Raw genomic sequence first — 18,474 nt, 5'->3', positions numbered from 1 at the left:
GCAAGCTGAGGAGGTGGGGGGGAGAAGACCACTAAGCCACGCCCATTGGACCGGACCGGACCGCGGCGATTTGCATGCATCACCAACAAGGTAAAAAAGGTATTTATGCCTCAAAGGTGCGGGGTCGGGGGGAGTCAAAAGCCCGAATAGAATCCTTATGGGACGCACAATTTAGTGATATCTTTACATGATATCACTAAATATGGGTGACAGATTCCCTTTAATTATACGTATAAATTACTAATTTCATTATCAGGTTTGAGCGCTTTAAAAATGGAACTTACAGTTATTTTGACATGGAATATAAAGGTAAGTACATCAGCCTCATCAAGTCCAAGAGATCTATTGTATTTAATATAGTTTGCAGTTTGTATTGTGAACTCTGATATATTCAGGTGGCAAAGAAGACTTGTAAGCAAACCCCACAGCTTCACCTGCCATATTTTCTTGACCAGAATGAGCAGCTACTTATTTAGATTAGGAGATCAGCACTCATGAGTGATAATCATGGTAAGGCCGGGATCACACATGCGAGAAACACGGCCGAGTCTCGCATGTTAATACCCCGCACTGCCGACGGCACTCAGGAGCGGAGCGTGCGGCTCCATGTATTGCTATGCGGCCGCACGCTCCGATCTGAGTGCCGGCGGCAGTGCGGGGTATTAACATGCGAGACTCGGCCGTGTTTCTCGCATGTGTGATCCCGGCCTAATACATTTCTTTTTCTCAGTCACTGGGAATATCGTCTTTGTTGCTGATAGTATAAATGGAGCATTCTTAATAAGTGCTGTCATGTTGTTTTAACTAGATAAATTAATATGTGCACAGAAGCAGCATAGCTCAGTGTCTGCTGTCAGAGTTCAGTTCCTCTGCAAAAGTAACCGTTATCCCATTGTTATTTTATAACAATCCCTAGTTAACAAAACAGCTCAGCTATTCTGCTGGTGCAGTCACTGTGTACATACATTACATTTCTGATCCTGAGTTACATCCTGTATCTCTTTTATTATAAAATATCAAAAACAATACAACACAACATTCCAGAAAAGAAAACACATAAACCAAAATACACACATTAATCATACACTTAGGACATACAGAAACTTGTGCAAAAACGCAACTTGTTATAGTCCCCAAGCTTTCCAGCTTAGGGGACCCCCAGCAGGAACTTTCCAACAGAAAACTTTTCCCATAAAATAATGAAAAACAGTTTTTAATCTCTCACCCCCATTCACTCTCTTTCACTCCCCATTCACACTTCCACCCATACCTATGTACAGGAAAACAAAAATAATATTCTTGGCCCATGCAAATAAACCTAGCCAATTCTTTTTTGGCAAAATTACCTACACCAGCTTAACACCTCAATATATATATATTTTTTTTTATTATTTTTTTCCCACCACCCACAACCACAGGTCCATAAATGTCCATGGCCTTATCACGTCTAGGCCTGATGAGCATGAAAGTTTATGCCCACAAGCAAAACCCTCACCCATTTGCCCCCGATGTGCTCTAAAATGGTCCACTTTCCATAATTTCCATGGTATATGGTGTATCCATTCGCCACTTTCCCCTTGGTTTAGGGTCCTTTTACTTTTTTTTCCGCTCTCACCCCCCCATTCACCCCCCTCCCAACCTCACTACACCCCCCATGCACCTCTGACTACGCAAAAGAATAACAACACATACTACAATACATATACTACAATACATATTACAATACAATATTACAATGCAATGTCATTACATCATTTGCTTTACCGAATAATACCACACCACAAACCTTTACTTACAGGCCCAAGTTCAGTGCCTGCAAGCCCAATATCCATTATTTCTCTATCTCAAAACAAAAATCTAGGTGTGCCATGCAATAGCCCACCACCAGGAAAAAGGAGTTCTAGAGGCCCCATCCCTCACTAACACATTCACCCTGTCCCTCAACAACTAAGACTGTCCCTACTTCTGTCCCTAAAGAAACTGTCCCTATCTGTCCCTACCTGCCCCTACTCTACCTAGCTTATCATAACTAACTCTCTATCTGACCCTCAGTGCCTGTCCCTCCCTGTCCCTATCTGCCCCTACTTCTGTCCCTCACAACCCACACCACCTTATGCTGTCCCTACCCACATTCACACAAAATCTAGCTCTTCCTAGAGTGCGTTTTTAAAAGGAAAGGCCCCTCCAAAGCCAAGAGGCCCTCCTCACACCCAACCTTTCGAACTCCAAAGAACGCACCTTCACCAGGTCACCCAAGATGTTACTACCCACCTCTTCCCTTGAGAGGGCTTTCTGCTGCGTCAAAACTAAGCACTGTGCATTTCAAATGTAGAACCTAACCACTACACTGACTAGGAATAAAGTGCCCCAGTCTCGGCCACCCAGAGTTCTGAACGCTCCATAGGCCCACTCGGCATAGGAGAGGGACGCCAGCCGCGGCCAACATATGGAAGCCCCCACCCTGTTGTAAACCTCTGCATTAAAGGGACACTGAAGCAGGAAGTGCTCCATGCTTTCCAGCACGTTGCCACACTCCTCACGGGGACAACCCCGATCATCAGATTTCCTTTACATACAGCCTCCCGTGGAAGCAGCGCCAGGTCAAGTCCCAAAACTTTGTGGGGATCCGCTTAGAATTTAAAAGCCTGATCCCCACCTCCAGATCCCGGCCTGGGCAATCCTTAAGGGCCAGGGGCTTCTGGAAATGGGTCAACAGAACCCTCCTGTCAAGGCATTGCCTCGACATGGTCCTGATTTCCCACATTCCCAGACCCCACCGGCGGATCACCTTCAGAACCGGGGTAGCATAAGCCGGAAGATGCCCATGAGGTGTGCAGAGGTCCTTCACTTGCCCTCCTGTCTCCCATTCCTGGAAGAAGGGCCGAAGCCAACCTTTGCAGGAGACTACCCATGGAGGAGCCCTCTCTAGCCAGAGGTTGGAAATATTGGCTTTAAGAAAGGTGTTCACTAAGAACTCTACCGGGTTGACCATACCCAACCCACCTAGTCTCTTCGTGCGGTATGTGACCTCTCTCTTGATTAGGTTGAGCCTATTCCCCCATAACAGCTGGAAGAACAGGCTGTAGACCCGTGTCTAGAGAGGTTCCGGCAAGATGCACACACTGCCCAGGTATATTAATAAAGGTAGCAGAAAGCCTTTAGCCAGGGCAACCCTTTCCTTCAGGGTTAAAGACCAACCCTTCCATTGGTCCACCTTTTGGGCGGCGATCTTAAGTCTGCCCTCCCAATTTTGCTGGGGGTAATCCCCGGGGCCAAATTCCATGCCTAGAATTTTGGCGGTGGCCTGGGGCCCTGGAAGGGTGTCCGGGAGATCAAACCTGGGATCTCCCCCTCCCAGCCAGAGACTTTCACACTTATCCCGGTTGATCATGGACCCAGATGCCTCCGAGTAGCGCACTACCTCCGACATGACCCAATCCGCCTCCCCTCTCGAGGACACGAAAAGGGAAACATCATCGGCGTACGCCACCACCCTCAGAGAGGACCCAGAGCCCGCCTGGTCCATCCCGACTCCCGCCAACGGTCCACGATCTACCCTCCTTAGGAAGGGATCGATCGCGAACACGTATAAAAGCGGGCTCAGCGGACAGCCCTGACGGACCCCAGAACCCACCTCAAAAGGGCGACCTGACCAACCGTTCACCAGCGGAAAAGTCTCACCCCCTTGGTACAAGATCTCTAACCATTTTACAAACCTCCCAGGCAGACCATACCTCAAAAGGACGGACCAGAGGTACTCGTGGTTGACCCGGTCAAAGGTTTTCGCTTGATCTAATGACAGCAAGTACCCCTTCCAGTGACCTGCCCTACCCTGCTCCACTGCCTCTCGGACACCGAGCACAGCACTAAAAGTACTGCGGCCTGGAACAGAGCAATGCTGGGCCCCTGAAAGGAGCCGGGGTGCAAACTTCACCAGCCGATTAAACAGCACCTTGGCCAGAACCTTCCGGTCCGTATCGAGAAGCGCTATGCGACGCCAATTCTCGATACGGGACGGATCCTTACCCTTTGACAGAATAATGAGAGCTGACTTCCTCATTGAGTCGGGAAGAGTGCCCGAGGAGAGACACTCATTAAATACCCCTGTCAAGAGGGGGACCAAGGAGTCCCTAAAAGTCTTATAGAACTCGGATGTTAAGCTATCCGGACCTGGCGATTTCTTGGGTCGAAGCCCATCAATGGCCAGTCTCACTTCCTCTTCCCTGATTTCTTCTGCCAAAACACCAAGAGAGGGATCACCCCCTGGCTCAGGGACGGTTTCAGCCAGGAAAGCCGACATCCCGTCCCGATCCAGATCTTTCTTCTCCAAGAGGTGTGAGTAGAAGGATCTGACCACCTCCAGGATCCCTGATTTGGATCAATTCAGGTACCCCGTACTGTCGATCAGTCCTGTTACCATCTTACAATTCACTGACATCTTACAGTTTCTGTAAGGGTCGGGCGAGCGGTACTTCTCGAAGTCCCTCTCAAAAACTAAAGATGTGTGTCTATCATACTGACACCTCTTGAGTAAAGATTTCACTCTGGAGATTTCCTCACGGTCACATCCAGTCGAGACAAGCTGCTCGAGTTTCCTCCCCAGGGCCTGGTACAAGCGGGGCCTGTTCAGAATCCTGAGGCTCGAGAGCTGACGGAAGAACCCCGTCACTCGCTTTTTGAAGATCTCCCACCACTCTCACGTACTACTACTGAGATGCAACAGTGGTACCTGGCTCTGAAGAAAATCCTCGAAGGATTGTCTCACCTCCACTTCTTCCAGCAGGGACGAATTGAGCTTCCACAGCCCTCTTCCCATCCGAGGAGTCTCTGCAACATTCAGAGAAAAGAAAATTAGACAGTGATCGGAGAACTCCACCTCAACGGCGGACACAGCAGAAAAGATGGCGTACTCCTTCAAAAAAACCTGTCTATTCTAGACCTATTGCTACCCCTATGGTAGGTGAAACACCCATGACCTGGGGTGTGCCGGATGTGGACATCCACCAGGAGAGCTTCACTGGCAATGCTATTCAACGTGACGCTATCATAAGCCAGGCAATCTCCGGGACCCCCCCAGTCACGGGACCTCGTAATGGTGTTGAAGTCCCCACCAAAGACCACCTGCCGGCTCGTAAAAAGAAAGGGCTTGATCCTCAGGAAGAGACATTTACGGTCCCACTTGGACTGCGGGCCGCAGATGTTGATGAGCCGGAGCTCTTGTCCCCTCATGAAGACATCTAGGATCAGGCACCTCCCCATTTCCAACTCAGTAACCCGTTGGCATTCAACAGCTGCAGTCTTAAAAAGGACTTCCACCCCGCTATACGGCTCGGCCGCAAGAGACCAGTATGAGGGCCCGCACCTCCACTCCCTCCGTGCTTTATAGATGGCCCCCATGTCTGTTAGTCTGGTCTCTTGCAAGAATAAAATTTCTGCCTCAATCCGGGAGAAAAAATCAAAGGCCGTGAAGCGAGCCGCATCTGACTTATTGCTGGCGACATTAATGGACGCCAGCGTCAACGGGGCGAGTTCAGCCATCATGGGTGATCGAATTGGATTGCCAGTTTCTTCCCTGCCCCGCTATCACCTCCACCTGGGGAGGGGTCAGACACCTTCCTTTTCAGGGAAGCTCCCGACGTGTCCATCCCACCCCCCCGGTGTCCTCGCCCCCGGGTTCCAGGTCTGTCCCCCCCTCAGGAGGAACAGTGCCCCCTGAGGGACGGACTCCGCCATCCCCTGAAGGACCCTCTGGTGTTGCCCCTGGCCCAGCACCCTCGTCTTGTGGCTCATCATCTGAACCTCCGAGGGCGCTGAACCGGTTGGAGAGTCTGATCAGAGGGGGGTCAGCGGGCCCATCCGTGTGCACCCTAGTGGTCGCGGGCGGTGGGAAACTTTGAAGGCTTGTCAGCCTTCTTCCCCCCTGTTTTGCGCTTGGCACGCCTGGCTTTGCCACCTGATGCCGTAGGCTGCTCTCTGACATCCTCGTCGACACTTTCATAACGAGAGGAGTCGTCTGAGTCAGCCGCTTTCTCCTCTCTCCATCCTCCTGATCTCCTCACTCACCGCACTCTCCCCCAGGGCCTCAGAGGCTTTTGCCATGGGCCTGGAGGGAGGAGCAGGCATCACCCCGGTTGCCCGAGGCTCCACCTGTCCCTTACCTCCCTGGCGCTTTTCCTGCTTCCGCTGGTACGCGGGGCCCATTGCAGCATTGCCCATCCTCACTGGCCCCTCAGCCCTTCCCCCTCCGCCACCACCTGTCACAGCAGAAGAAGCGCCACCGGGGGTTGCCCCCCCACGGTCTCCCCCCACCGGGCCTGCGGCGGCATTAGAGAAAGAGCGAGGGCAGCGGCTGAGAGGGTGACCCAGGTCACCACACAGGTGGTACCGAATATCCTTACACAAGGCAGCCAGGTGACCTACCCCACCACACAATGCGCACTTCTGCATCTTGTAGTTGGCGCTGAAGTGGGTGGGGTCGCCGCACTTGTGGCAGACCTTCGATTTCCCCTGGTAGAAGACCAGGATCCTGTCCCTTCCCAGGAACGCCGAGGAAGGGATGTGGGTGACCGTCCCGACCAGATGCCGAACTCGTCCCTGTTCTTTTTTGGGACCTCGGTGACCTCCCCGTAACGGGAAAGCCACGTCATGATGTCCACGCCTGCGAGTGACTCGTTACATGTAACCACGGTCACTCGCTTGACGGAATTTTGGCGAGACACCGCTTGAGCCACGAAGTCTCGCCATCCGGGCTCTTCTCGCACCAGCTTGTAATTCAACCAGAAGAGCTCAAGCCCCTCTGGCCGCACGAAGCTGACGTCGAAGAAGCGGGACGCCGAAGGATGTATCAGGGCAAAGATGTCATTCACCCCGAAGCCCATCTTAAGGAGGAGCTCCACCACCTTGCTCCTGGGTGGAAAGCTTCACTGCCCCCCACCTAAGACGGACCACATTCCTTCTTGGCGGCCCCTGCCCGGCTGTGGGGAGAGACCAAACAGTCCCTCCCTCCCTTTGATTTTGGAAGGCAGCAAGGCTGTGTCTCTCTATCCAGAAAGACAAGTCCACTGTCCTCCCCTCTACCACTATTGATCTATCTCCCCTTTTGTGAGCCTCCAGGAAACGGCGGTGTGAAACGCCGTCCCTGGAGCCCGGAGGCGAGGAGACCCCCCCAGGACCACCCCGACCCCCAGCCGCGGCCCCTGCATAATTGCGTTGGGGTCTCGTGGCCGGAGGGGCAGACCGGCCAGCCCTCCCACCACTACCACCACTTGTGCCAGCACCCTCATTCGTCCTCCCAGTCACTCTCCCATTCACTCTTTTATTATTTGCATTCACCCCAGCATTCACTCCAGCACTTTCACCCACATTCACACTAGCACTCACTCCCTCATCCATGTCACTCATGTCACCATTCACTTCAGCAAACATCTCCTCAAATATGTCCACTCCGCTTTCGTACTCACTCTCACTCGTACAATTGGTGTACATAGCAACATTATTTACATTATTTACAATTACTGAACCAGTGCAGTTCCTCTCTTTGCCTGCTGGGGGCCCTGGGCTCTCTTGCTGGGAGCTACTCCAGCTCCTGTCCAGGAGCGCCGCTACCCCTTTAAATGCCTCAGTGCTGATGACATCATGCACACTGCCCTGGCTGGGCCTAGGAGCAGCAGCAGCTCCTGGTTTCAACTCCATTTTTTTTTCCTTTTCCTGAGTTTTCCTTGCTCTGGGCAGGAACGGCCACTGGCACCGCTCCCTGCCCTGCACTTTTCTTCACCCCCGCTGCCGGCTTGCCAGGGAGCGCCAGAGTCCCCGCACCCTCAGATGAAGGTAGGTGGGCTGGGGACCCCGACAACTCCCCGCCAGCTTTTGGGGGCAGCACAGCATTACTTGGAAGGGTGGGTGGGACAGAGGGCAGCGGGCCCGCCATGGCCACGCCCCCCCGCTGGTCGCAGCCACCCCAGACAGAGCCGCAGCCCCTTGCGAGGCCACGGCCCCCCGGGTGACGTGAGCACAGCGGGCGGAGCCGCGACCGCCGAGGCCCCGCCCCCCACCAGTCACGGCCACCACGGGCAGAGCAGTGACCCCTTTCGAGGCCATGCCCCCCGGGTGATGCGGACGCAGCGGGCGGGATGACGGCCGAGGAGGCCACGCCCCCCGCATGCCGCAGCCTTTGCAGGCTGGGCAACACTCGGGGAGGCCACGCCCCCTCACGGACCACCGCCGCCAACCCATGCCCACCACTTGAGACAGGCACGGCCGGCCACTCCCCCTCGTCGCCCAGCGGTGGCAGAGCCCCCTGCACGGACCCCTTTTTGGGTCGACGTGCCGGAGACCCCGCTCTCACCACGGGCGCCGACATGGGAGCGACCAGTACTTTGCACCGCCTCAGCTGCTGCTTGATGTTCTGTTCACCCTTCCTAGGCTTCTGGACCCCCACTAGCGATCCAGACTTAGCGGATCCATACGTGGGGGGTCCAGAAGCCCCAGCACTCGCCGCCAGAGGTGCGGCCCTGGCTGTACCAACTTTACCTGGTGCCAGGCCGGCCCCCCCCTGCCACCGAGGGCTGAGCCCAGACACCACCACAACCAGCACCGACCTCCATGTCGCTGCCCTGGTCTGAACTGTCACCAGATGCGACAGTCAGGTCACAACAGTTATCTCTCTCCCCGCTCCCTCGCTGCGGACCCACCACAGGGCCCGAGCCGGGGTGGGTAGCGGGTTCCACACAGCGGGACAGAGGGGCCCCGGGAATAGGAGCAAAAACCAGTTGTTCCTCCACGCCTTCAGAGGCCTTACGCCTGCGCCTCCTGTTTCTCCTCTTCCCGGTTGCCTCATCCTCCAGGCAGACTTCATCCCCAAACAACAGCGTGCCAAACCGTGCTGGGGCTTCCGTCTGCCGTACTTGTTTAAGGATGAGTCAGCCCCCCTCAGAACTACTCCCGCTCCCTCCATCCTCCCCCTTGCTCCCGCTTTCCTCCGCGTTACTGGAGTCCAGCGGGAGGGCCACCTGCTCGGGGGCTATCCCACTGTATGTTACCTGGCTCACGCTGGTGTCCGCCAGGTCTTCAGGTGGAGGTGGCCAGGGTGTGGTGTGGGTGCCATCTTGCTCTTCCTCCTCCTCGCTTTCCTCCACCTGGATGGGGACTCCTGACCCCCCAGGAGACCCACCGGCCATGGCCCTGAACCAGTCCTCGTTCTGCAGCTTCTCCTGGAAGGGGCAGCTGCCGGCCATGATGTAACTTCTCCGGTCCTCCAGGGCCCGAATCTCCCCTTTCAGCCGCTTGACCGTGGCGGTGACCTTCGATCTCTTTGAGGCAGGGAGCCTGTTTTTACTGATGACCCGGGCTCCCTCCAACTCCCCCCGGAGTCTCCTGAGCTGCTTGCCGGCCTCCTCGTTCTCAGAGAGGTGGGCATGGATGCGGGAGGCGTAGGTGGTAGCCGGCTCTCCCGCAACCTTGGAGCCCCAGATGTTAAGGGGGGGCCCCGTCTCACCTCTGCCGGCTGCTGCACCTCCGGGGGAAGGGCCCGCCACAGCCTTCACTTCAGGGGTCCCACACCCTGGAGCCTTACGGCCCCCTGGGGTCCGCTTTCTCCCCATCCCTGGGACTGGCTGGCTGTGCCTTGGGCCTCCTGATGGTGGATGAGGGTCCCCCACCCCCAGCTGGCTTGCCGGGGGGTGGGAGCCAGGGGCACAGCCCCGGCGCTCAGGCCCAGGGAGAGTCCTCTTTCCTGGGAAGGGGCAGATGGAAAGTCCTTGCGGGAAAAAACCTCCCTTCCCAGGAGCTTAGCAAAACCCTAGCCTGCAGACGCTCAGCACAGACGCTCCTCCTGTTCCTGGGTGTGCCCAGAGCTGCACTCACTATTCTGCTGGTGCAGTCACTGTGTACATACATTTCTCCTTTTCATTAGTGGCATAGGCAACTTCCCGATCCAGTAGTTTATGACTGGCAAAAGCAACAGGATGTTCTTCTCCGGCGGCGTTCACTTGGCTAAGTACTGCCCCAATCCCAAAGGTGGATGCATCTGTCTGCACGAGGAACCTGCGTTTATAATCCGAGGCAGCCAAGACAGGAGCAGTGATGAGGGCAGTCTTTAACGCTGAAAAGGCATCCTCGCATGCCGTCGTCCACGTCACATTCCTAGGCATGCTCTTGCGGGTCAGGTCGGTTAGGGGCTTGGCCAAGGTGCTGAAGTTAGAAACAAATTTGCGATAGTAACCAGCAGTTCCTAAAAATGCAAGTACCTGCTTTTTAGTCTGGGGTCTACACCAGTTGCTAATGGCTTCCACCTTGGCAGGCTCAGGCCTTAGTGTCCCACCCCCTACTCTATACCCGAGGTACTGCACCTCAGCCATCCCTATTTGGCACTTATCAGGGCGAATGGTCAGTCCTGCAGTAAGGATACAGTCCAGCACTATGCCCAAGTGTTTAAGATGTTCCTCCCAGGTTGTGCTAAAAATGGCAATGTCGTCTAAGTAAGCACAGGCAAAGTCCTGACATTGTTGTAACAGTCGATCCACCAGTCTCTGGAAAGTAGCGGGGGCAGTTTTCATCCCAAAGGGCATTCCCAGGAACTCATAAAGCCCAAATGGAGTAATGAAGGCTGAGCACTCCCGAGCGTCCTCCGTTAGGGGTATCTGCCAGTACCCCTTGCTCAAGTCTAACGTGGTCACAAATTGGGCACTGGCCAGACGATCCAATAGATCATCAATCCTGGGCATGGGATAAGCATCACTCTTGATGGCATCATTTAGTCGTCTGTAATCAACGCAGAATCGTGTTGTACCATCCTTCTTGGGGACCAGGATGACAGGAGAGGCCCAAGAACTGTGAGATGGCTGAATAACTCCCAGTTGTTTCATCTCCTCCAGTTCGTTCTTTATCATGCCTTGAACAGCCTCTGGAACCCGGTAGGCAGCCTGCTGGATGGGACATTGTCCGGGGGTTTCCACATGGTGGCTGGTGAGAGTAGTCTTCCCCGGCTTTGAGGAGAAAGCAGCAGCCCTCAGCCTTAGTACGGCGACAATATCGTCCATTTGTATATCCGATAAATGGGAGCCCAGGGGCACTTGTTCCAGTGATCCTCCCGCTTGGGCAACCTGGAGGAGATCTGGGAGATACTCGTCGTTGGCGGTATCACTAGGGGGGTGGCAGACAGCTTGAACAGGCAGAGATCGGTCGTGGTAGTCTTTTAGCATGTTAATGTGGACGGTTTTCTGTCATCGACCACTAGAGTCCAGGGCAATAACATAGTTAGTGCCATTAATTTTCTTGACAACCTGATAAGGGCCTTCCCACACTGCTTGAAGCTTGTTGGCAGGGAAAACAGTAATCATGAGCACTTGCATAAATTCCCGGTTCCTGGCATTACGGTCATACCAGGTTTGTTGTCTGGACTGGGCCATTCGCTGATGTTCTTTAGCGAAGGTATCTAGCTGGGCGAGACGGTCTCTGAGCTCTAGAACATAGGGAATGATGGGCATTCCGGTATCTGAGATGTCTCCCTCCAAATGTTCTTTCAGAAGAGTGAGAGGCCCACGGACATTCTGGCTAAACAGTAGTTTGAAGGGAGAGAACCCTGTGGACTCTTGGGGAACCTCCTGATAGGCAAAGAGGAGATGTGGCAGGTACTTTTCCCAGTCTTTTTCAACGTCAACAAAAGCCCTCAGCATATTTTTTAGGGTTCCATTAAATTGTTCACATAGTCCGTTGGTCTGCGGGTGGTATGGGGTGGTGCGAATGGCTCGAACACCACAGGTATGCCATAGGGACTGGTGTTATGATTGAGTCACCGAGGAAAAAAACAAAACACAAGCTCAGCCCAGAAAATCAGATAGGTTGGAAACTAGCGGATTGCAGACCCCTGATCCTATCACACAACTAGCAGTAGCCGTGGAGTGTTCCTACGGTGATCCTAGACACCTCGTCACAGCCGGAGATCTGCACAAGCCTAAAGAGAGAAAAGAGAAAAACTGACTGCCCCAGAGCAGACCCCAAAGCAATAGGCAGCCCCCAACATATAATGACGGTGAAGCAAGATGAAAACACTAACACAGATAGAAAGATAGGTTGAGCAAACGATGGGGCCCAAGCTAACTAAAAAGGACAGGACAGAAAAGCTGCTGTCTGAAATGCGAGAAAACCCTGCCAAAAAATACTACCAACGCAACTGATAAGCAAAAAGGACCCTGAAGTCACTAGACTTCAAACCCTATATCAGCACTCAGAATATTCTGGAAGCAGAGCAAAAGAGAACACTGATCAAGGAAAAAGAATCCAGCAAACCCCCGGCCGGGGATGGCTGAGCTCAAAAAACAAGGTAAACAAAACCAAAACTAATAAGTTCAATAGCAGAGCAAAAACTTATCTTTGGGAAGCATGAATCAGACCAGTCTCCAAGAATCCAGCAGAGAAATCACCAGCGACTCAGAAGGGCGTCGGCTGCCTTATATCCAGTCTGTAGTTCCCATTACCCAGTCACGATCCACCTGATCAGGTGTTTGGTTTCTTTCATCCAAAACATCCTCACTACCTTCCTTCACCAGAAGAGGGAGATCCTCGGACACAAAAGATGAATGAACAGATAAGCTCACAACAGTACCTCCCCCTTGAGGAGGGGTCACCGAACCCTCATCCAAGCCACCAGGCCGATCAGGATGAGCCCGATGAAAAGCACGCACCAATCTTTCGGCATGAATATCAGAGGCAGAGACCCAGGAATTATCCTCCTGACCATAACCCTTCCACTTAACCAAATACTGGAGTCTCCGTCTAGCCAGACAGGAATCCAGTATCTTCTCTACCTCATATTCCATGTTACCTTCAACCAACACAGGGTCAGGAGGTGCCGCCATAGGAACCACTGGTTCAACAAACCTCTTCAACAAGGACTTATGAAACACATTATGAATCTTAAATGTGACAGGAAGAGCCAACCGAAAAGAGACCGGATTAATAATCTCCAAAATCTTGTAAGATCCAATAAATCTAGGTTTAAACTTTGGAGAAGCCACTTTCATAGAGATATTCTTTGATGACAACCAGACCATATCACCGACCTTAAATCGGGGACCAATGGTCCTATGCCGGTTAGAAAACCGCTGGGCCTTTTCCTGGGAAAGAGACAACTTATCCACCACTTGGTCCCAAATCTGCTGCATTCTTTCCACCACAGTGTCAACCCCTGGACAGGCAGAAGACTCCACCTGCCCTGAAGAAAATCGAGGATGAAACCCAAAGTTACAGAAAAAGGGTGACATCAAAGTGGCAGAACTAGCTCTATTATTTAAAGCAAATTCAGCCAAGGGTAAAAATGAGACCCAATCATCCTGATCAGCAGATATAAAACATCTCAAATAAGCCTCCAAAGTCTGGTTTGTTCTCTTCGTCTGCCCATTGGTCTGAGGGTGAAATGCAGAGGAGAAGGACAACTGAAGTCCCAACTTGGAACAAAAGGTCCTCCAGAATCTAGAGACAAACTGAACTCCTCTGTCCGATACAATGTTCTCAGTAATCCCGTGCAAGCGAACCACCTGTTGCAAAAACAAGGGCACCAACTCTGAGGAACATGGCAACTTAGGGAGTGGTACAAGATGGACCATCTTAGAGAATCTACCACAAATCACCCAGATATCTGTCATCCTCTGAGAGACAGGCAGATCAGAAATAAAATCCATTGAAATATGGGTCCATGGCCTCCTGGGCACCAGCAAAGGCATCAACAACCCACTAGAACGAGAACAAGGCTTAGATCGGGAGCAAGTCCCACAGGAATGCACAAAATTTCTGACATCACGAGACAAGGCAGGCCACCAAAAAGACCGACTCACCAAATCTCTAGTACCAAAAATACCTGGATGACCAGCCAACGCGGAGCAGTGAACCTCAGACATCACTTTCCTCCTCCACTGGTCAGGAACATATAACCTACCACTGGGACAACGCTCAGGCTTATCCTCCTGAAACTTCTCCAGAGCACGTCTCAAATCAGGCGAGATGGCAGAAAGAACCACGCCCTCACCTAAGATTGTAGCAGGCTTGGTCACAATAGGAGAATCGGCCAAAAAACTCCTAGAGAGGGCATCAACCTTAACGTTCTTAGTGCCCGGAAGAAAGGAGACCACAAAATCAAAACGTGTGAAAAACTAGGCCCACCTGGCCTGTCTCGGATTCAAGCGTTTAGCCGACTCAAGGTAGATCAAATTCTTGTGGTCAGTGAGGACCACAACTTGATGTCTAGCTCCTTCCAACCAATGTCTCCACTCCTCAAATGCCCACTTCATGGCCAACAGTTCTCGATTCCCCACATCATAGTTGCGTTCCGAAGGAGAGAACTTTCTGGAAAAGAAGGCACAGGGGTTCATTTTAGATGTTACAGGATCTTTTTGGGACAAAACAGCTCCTGCACCAGTCTCTGAAGCATCCACCTCCACCTGAAATGGAAGTGAGACATCGGGTTGTCGCAAAACCAGAGAAGTGAACCTCCGCTTCAGCTCCTGAAAAGAAGAAACAGCCTCTGGAGACCAATTCAGCAAATCAGCGCCCTTCTTAGTTAAATCAGTCAATGGTTTGGCAATAACAGAAAAATTGGCTATAAACTTACGATAAAAATTAGCAAAACCCAAAAACTTCTGGAGAGCCTTCAAAGAAGTGGGCTGCACCCAATCATAAATGGCCTGTACCTTGGCCGGGTCCATTTCAATAGTTGACGGAGACAAAATAAATCCCAAAAATGAAATCCTCTGTACACCAAAAAGACATTTCGATCCCTTAACATACAGGGAGTTTTCCCTCAAAATCCGGAACACAGTCCGAACATGTTCCACATGAGAGTCCCAATCCCTGGAAAAGATCAAAATATCATCCAAATAGATGATCAGAAACTTATCCACAAAGTCCCGGAAAATATCATTCATGAAGCACTGGAAGACAGAAGGGGCGTTAGTGAGCCCAAAAGGCATCACCAGGTACTCAAAATGTCCCTCTGGAGTATTAAACGCTGTCTTCCATTCATCCCCATGCTTAATGCGGATATTATACGCCCCCCTGAGGTCAAGCTTGGTAAACCAGCAAGCACCTTCAACTCTAGAAAATAAGTCAGAAATCAGGGGTAATGGATACTGATATTTAACAATAATTTTGTTAAGGGAGCGATAGTCAATACAGGGCCTTAATGAACCATCCTTCTTGGCCAAAAAAAAAAACCCAGCACCCAAGGGTGAAGAGGATGGTCTAATATGACCCTTCTCCAACGACTCCTTAATATAAGAACGCATAGCCTCATGTTCGGGTACAGATAAATTAAAAAGTCGACCCTTGGGAAATTTACACCCCGGACTCAGCTCAATTGCACAGGCATAACTCCTATGAGGAGGCAAAGACACAGACTTACTCTCACTAAACACATCATAAAAATCAGCCAAATAGTCAGGAACCTCATGCGACTGGTGAGAGGTGGAGAAAACAGGAGTGTCACTAAGAGCACACCGACAACCCCAACTCACCACAGACACAGATTTCCAATCCAAAACTGGGTTATGGATTTGCAACCAGGGGAACCCCAGCACGATGGTATCATGCAAATTATGCAACACCAAAAATCTGCAATTTTCTTGATGGTCTGGGGCGACCCGCATTACCACCTGGATCCAAAACTGAGGTTTATTCTTCGCCAAAGGAGTAGCATCAATTCCCCTCAAAGGAATAGGCATCCGCAGGGGTGTCATAGGGAAACCACAACGTTTAGCAAAATCTAAATCCACTAGGTTCAAGGCCGCTCCTGAATCCACAAAGGCTTTAGCAGAAAATGTGGACAGGGAGCAGATCAGAGTAATTGCCAGAAGAAACTTAGGTTGTACACCACCTACAGCAAATGTGTGTGCAAAACGTTTCTCTCGTTTAGGGCAGACAGAAATAATGTGAGAGGCATCTCCACAGAAAAAACATAGCTTATTACGTCTTCTAAACTCCTGACGTTGCGCACTAGACAAAACTCTATCACATTGCATAGGTTCAGACATTTGTTCAACAGGTGGCAGCGTTTCCCGTATAATTTTATGTTCACGTAAACGCCGATCAACCTGAATGGCTAAAGACATAGAATCGTCAAGACCAGAGGGAACAGGAAATCCCACCATAGTATCTTTTACAGTTTCCGACAAACCCTTCCAAAAGAGAGCTGCCAAGGCACTATTATTCCAAGTGGTGAGGACCGCCCACTTTCGGAATTTTTGACAGTACAGTTCTGCAGAATCTTGACCCTGGCTCAATGCCAACAGGGCCTTTTCAGCTTCATCAATAGCATTAGGTTCATCATACAACAACCCCAAGGCCTGAAAAAATGCGTCCACATTAGCTAGAATAGGATCATCTGGTACTAAAGAAAACACCCAATCCTGGGGATTGCCGCGCAGCAAGGAGATGACAATTTTAACCTGCTGCGCAGAGCTCCCCGATGAGTTAGGCTTCAAGGCAAGAAATAATTTACAATTATTCTTAAAATTCAAAAATTTAGACCGATCCCCAAAAAACACATCAGGAGTGGGGATTTTTGGTTCAGCAGCGTGTGAATGAGCAAGATAGGTGGAAATTCCTCGCACTTCAGCAGCAAGCTGCTCCACACGATCAGACGATTGCTTAAACTCCATCCGAAAAAAAAAATATTCCAACCTACGACCTCAGAGAAAAAGAGGAAAAAATATACACAAAAGAAAAATTCCGATACCCTTTTTTTTTTTTTTTTTTTAAACAATTCCTTCCTGCTTTTGAGTACCCTAGAATCTGCGGTATGGCTGGTGATTCTGTTATGATTGAGTCACCGAGGAGGAAAAAAACAAAACACAAGCTCAGCCCAGAAAATCAGAGAGGTTGGAAACTAGCGGATTGCAGACCCCTGATCCTATCACACAACTAGCAGTAGCCGTGGAGTGTTCCTACGGTGATCCTAGACACCTCGTCACAGCTGGAGATCTACACAATCCTAAAGAGAAAAAAAGAGAAAAACTGACTGCCCCAGAGCAGACCCCAAAGCAATAGGCAGCCCCCAACATATAATGACGGTGAAGCAAGATGAAAACACTAACACAGATAGAAAGATAGGATGAGCAAACGATGGGGCCCAAGCTAACTAAAAAGGACAGGACAGAAAAGCTGCTGTCTGCAATCTGAGAAAACCCTGCCAAAAAATACTACCAACGCAACTGATAAGCAAAAAGGACCCTGAAGTCACTAGACTTCAAACCCTATATCAGCACTCAGAATATTCTGGAAGCAGAGCAAAAGAGAACACTGATCAAGGAAAAAGAATCCAGCACACCCCCGGCCGGGGATGGCTGAACTCAAAAAACAAGGTAAACAAAACCAAAACTAATGAGTTCAATAGCAGAGCAAAAACTTATCTTTGGGAAGCAGGAATCAGACTGGTCTCCAAGAATCCAGCAGAGAAATCACCAGCGACTCAGAAGGGAGTCGGCTGCCTTATATCCAGTCTGTAGTTCCCGTTACCCAGTCACGATCCACCTGATCAGGTGTTTGGTTTCTTTCATCCAAATCATCCTCACTACCTTCCTTCACCAGAAGAGGGAGATCCTCGGACACAAAAGATGAATGAACAGATGAGCTCACAACAGACTGGACCAGATCTGACATGAACTGAGTGCCTTGATCCGACAATATTTCACTAGGAAACCCTACCCGGGTAAAGATGGTAACAAGGGTCTCGGCTACCTTTACTGCTGTAATACTGGACAGGGCCACAGCTTCAGGATACCTAGTTACCTAGCGGCATAGTCCACCACGGTCAGGATATATTTTTTCCCCGACCTGCTGGGGTGGGCCAGAGGACCTATGATGTCGACGGCTACCCGTTGAAATGGTTCCTCAATTATGGGCAGGGATTGCAGGGGTACCTTATGTCGAGCTCCTGGATGCCGCATTCGCTGGCACACATCGCAGTTGCTGCAATAATGGGCTATCGACTGCGAGACGCCCGGCCAGTAAAAACTTTGGGTGAGTCTCTTTTCAGTCCTTTTTCTCCCTTGATGCCCAGCCAAGGGGATGTCATGGGCCAGTTGAAGTAGCTGCGTCCTGTACTTCTGAGGGACAATGAGTTGCCTGGTCGTTGCGTCAGGGTTGCCCTGGTCACTGCCCTTTGTTACACGATAATACAGTCCGTTTTCTCAAGTGAAGCCATCCTCATTATCTCCCATGTGCCCAGTTTCTGCCTTTCGCCTAAGGGCTGCTAAGGTAGTGTCACCCTCTATTTCTCGCCTAAACTCCTCTCTGTCCCAAGACTCTCCCAATGTAGTAGCAGCGAAAGTATTGCTTACCGACTCTGATGCGTTTCGTGGTGGTTGCTCCCCGGTGGGGTCCGGATGACGTAGTGCTTGAAGGGCCTGTAGTCGGGTGACTGCTCCCACAAATTGGCACTGTAACTCCCCAATGTCGTTCCCAAGGAGGATATCTGCAGGAAGTCCT

At 51.3% G+C, this 18,474-nt stretch overlaps 1 long non-coding RNA gene across 1 annotated transcript in view; it reads right to left on the bottom strand.

Annotated features, from left to right (window-relative positions):
* Window positions 1-18,474, bottom strand: part of LOC141056143 (uncharacterized) — a 118,221-nt gene that overhangs the window by 81,789 nt on the left and 17,958 nt on the right. Inside the window, exon 3 of the long non-coding RNA XR_012221582.1 lies at window positions 4,730-4,827. This is a non-coding gene — a long non-coding RNA (uncharacterized lncRNA). The remainder of the gene's footprint in view (window positions 1-4,729; window positions 4,828-18,474) is intronic.

This window comes from Dendrobates tinctorius, unplaced genomic scaffold, assembly GCF_039654945.1.
Source record: "Dendrobates tinctorius isolate UK_male_01 unplaced genomic scaffold, ASM3965494v1 ptg000196l, whole genome shotgun sequence".
In the NCBI taxonomy this organism is placed as follows: Eukaryota; Metazoa; Chordata; class Amphibia; order Anura; family Dendrobatidae; genus Dendrobates; species Dendrobates tinctorius.
This window is presented reverse-complemented; position numbering and strand designations above follow the sequence as displayed.